Source organism: Polypterus senegalus, chromosome 3, assembly GCF_016835505.1.
Source record: "Polypterus senegalus isolate Bchr_013 chromosome 3, ASM1683550v1, whole genome shotgun sequence".
In the NCBI taxonomy this organism is placed as follows: Eukaryota; Metazoa; Chordata; class Cladistia; order Polypteriformes; family Polypteridae; genus Polypterus; species Polypterus senegalus.
In genome coordinates, this window is record NC_053156.1 from 205642193 (window position 1) to 205646123 (window position 3931).

Sequence of the window (3931 nt, forward strand, 5' to 3'; positions counted from 1 at the left end):
ATATGGATTATCTCACTCCATTATTTGACCATAAGATAGATAGATAGATAGATACTTTACTAATCCCAAGGGGAAATTCACATAATCCAGCAGCAGTATACTGATACAAAAAACAATATTAAATTAAAGAGTAATAAAAATGCATGTAAAAACAGACAATAACATTGAATAATGTTAGCGTTTACCCCCCCGGGTGGAACTGAAGAGTCGCATAGTGTGGGGGAGGAACGATCTCCTCAGTCTGTCAGTGGAGCAGGACAGTGACAGCAGTTTGTCACTGAAGCTACTCCTCTGACTGGAGATGACAATGTTCAGTGGATGCAGTGGATTCTCCATGATTGACAGGAGCTTGCTTAGCGCCCGTCGCTCTGTCACAGATGTTAAACTGTCCAGCTTCATTCCTACTATAGAGCCTGCCTTCCTAACAAGTTTGTCCAGGTGTGAGGCGTCCTTCTTCTTTATGCTGCCTCCCCAGCACACCACCGCATAAAAGAGGGCACTCCCCACAACCGTCTGGTAGAACATCTGCAGCTTCTAATTGCAGATGTTAAAGGACGCCAAACTTCTAAGGAAGTATAGTCAGTTCTGACGTTTCTTACACAGAGCATCAGTATTGGAAGTCCAGTCCAATTTATCATCCAGCTGCACTCCAAAGTATTTATAGGTCTGCACCCTCTGCACACAGTCTCCTCTGTTGATCACAGGGTCCTTAAGGGGCCTGGGCCTCCTAAAATCTACTACCAGTTCCTTGGTCTTGCTGGTGTTCAGGTGTAAGTGGTCTGAGTCGCACCATTTAACAAAGTCTTTGATTAGCTTCCTATACTCCTCCTCCTGCCCACTCCTGATGCAGCCCACAATAGCAGTGTCATCAGCGAACGTTTGCACGTGGCAGGACTCTGAGTCATATTGAAAGTTTGATGTATACAGGCTGAACAGGACCGGAGAAAGTACAGTCCCTTGCGGTGCTCTTGTGTTGCTGACCATAATGTCAGACCTGCAGTTCCCAAGACACACATACTGAGGTCTGTCTGTAAGATAGTCTACGATCCATGCCACCAGGTGTGAATCCACTCCCATCTCTAACAGCTTGTCCCTAAGGAGCAGAGGTTGGATTGTGTTGAAGGCACTGTAGCATATAGATGATGGCATCCTCCACTCCCACCTTCTCCTGGTATGCGAACTGCAGAGGATCAAGGGCGTGGCGGACCTATGGCCTCAGGTGGTGAAGCAGTAGCCGCTCCATGGTCTTCATCACATGTGACGTCAGAGCAACAGGTCGGAAGTCATTCAGCTCACTAGGACGTGATACCTTTGGGACTGGGGTGATACAAGATGTTTTCCAAAGCCTTGGGACTCTCCCCTGTTCCAGGCTCAGGTTGAAGATGCGCTGTAGAGGACTCCCCAGTTCCAGTGCATAGGCCTTCAGCAGTCATGGCGATACTCCATCTGGACCCACTGCTTTGCTGGCACGAAGTCTCCTCAGCTCTCTGCTCACCTGCACTGCTGTAATTGTGGATGGGGATGTCTCTACTATGCTGGTATCAGCAGAAGGATGGTTGGAGGATGCAGTACTCCGAAATGAAAGTGGGTTAGGATGGTCAAACCTGTTAAAGAAGTAGTTCATTTGGTATTAAAATATTATTAAGTATTGTTTCATGTCCTAGTCCTTGTTTAGTAGATTCTTTGTTTTTTTCCGATCTTTTTCTGTCTTGCAGTATCCCAACTGCCATCCTATGCAGTTCAGTACAGCTGTGATTCCTGTCACATAAGGCTCAAAAAGGGATACAGACCTTACCACAAGCAGTCTAGTCTCAAATTCAAATAGCAGGCTTCTGACCTTCACAGGTCCAAAAAAGGAACTAATGCTTTCAAATAGCAATACGTTCAAAAATACCCTTTTAGGAGATTGGAGAAAACAATTTTAAAACATAATGTTCAAAGGACAAACAAACAAGTCTTTGTATTTAAAGACTTTAATTAGAATAAAGGGAAGCAAAGGAGGTCAACAAAAAAACAAAAACCGTTTTTGCCTAAAACGCAAAACCTAAAGGTGAACAAATCCTCAAAAAACTGCAAAGTCAATTACAGTGCCTTAAACAACAGTAAGGGTCAAAAGCCAGGAAATCAAATCATGAAACGATTAATCAAAAACAGGAATCCAAAAACATAGATGCAATGCTGATACAGTGAACACTGCAGTTACTCTTTTTATAAAGCTGGGGCAACACATGAGATGCATTATCAGGCGACCTTTCCTCTTCAGGGTCCATACACAGAAAGGAGTGCAAATAATACATAAAACTATAACATAGACAGTTAATAAAGTATAAAATTTTAAAATAATTAAAAGATAACACCATACTAATAAAAATCATAATTTATAAATGTAACAAAAGACAAAATAAAACCCAATGCAGAATTAATAACATAATATTTACAGTCAATCCTCAACTTTCATGGGGTTTGTATTCCTAGGAATTGTAATACATTGAACCTATGGGAAACAGAGGGTTAGGTTCCCACGACCACCAAAAACTGTGAAGTTTCTCAAGATTGTTAAAGATACTCTGCAAAGGATTTGTTTTATATATTTTAATAAAACAGTAACCAACAAATAACCTATGAAATACAGTGCACAAAATACAATTGTTAACATGCAAAACATTTTTACTTTATAGTAACTTCCTAGAATTCTGTGAGCTTTCGTGCTAACATCTACATGAAAAAAAAATAGTTACTGCTGCCAGAATCTCCCTAAACCGGTAAGGTCTCAACATCACCTCCAACACTCTGTCCTTCATGCCTGGTAGATGGTGTTGGAGATTGTGAAGGAAGCGCTGGCTTGAAAATAATACCTCAGAGACATCTGCTTTGTGCACCACCCTAAAGGCTGCGATTAACTATTAGATTGGAAGCTTCAATGTCTCTAGCCAGCTGGTTGCAGCAGACAGAAGCTGATGACATTTCAGCACAAAGTTTATCGAACACCTTTATTTTCTCACAAAGCCGTATCTTTCACTTTGCACACTTGGGCTTAGAGCCTGAAGGACTTTGGTGGCATAAGTGCAAGTCAAAATGAATGCTTGGGGAGCACCTTACTCTACAAGAGTAGGATGAACAAGACCACTGAAACATCTATTAGTATACTAGCTGTTCCCCAAGCTTGTGCATATTGAGCCTCTCGTTTTTTAACTCTATTGCATATAGTTGAGAAAGACTGCAGTCTCCAATGCAAAAGTAAAAATGAGGTTACAAATAAAATCACACAAAAGCTGGAAGGCATGAAAGTTAAATGCATGACAGTTGAGGATTGACTGTATATATTAACAAAAATATTAAATAAACAATAAATAATCTTTAGCCAGGCAAAAACCCTGGCTGTATCATAACAATATGAACTTAGTAATGGTATCATATTTCACACCACTGGCAGATCACATGGCTAGATGCAGATTCAACATTTTCAACAACAACAATTTGGCCTCAGCTAAGAAAATACTACACACAATGGTGGCACCCATAAAAGATAAGTGCAATGAAAATAGCGTCATGATGACTTGAACAAAATATAATGAATACAATACTTTTTATCTTATAATTAATAAAGCAAAGTTATGCCAAAACATTACTGAACAGTCATGACAATGGTATTGTTACAGCAGAAAATCATTTTCCATTAGTTGTAGACAAAACAAAATCAATAAACTAAATTGATACTGTCTATGAGATTTTACTAGCATTGTATTACATTATGCAGCTGCATTAATTTCACTTTTATATATTATGGTATATTAACCAACTTGCATGGAATTGCTAGAGGCATAAATGGTGCAAAGTTTTGACATGAATACAGAGAGAAAAGCTTGCTGGCTGTTGGAATATACATCTCTGTACATGAGTGTGGGTGAGCAGCAAATGTTACATTGTGTTA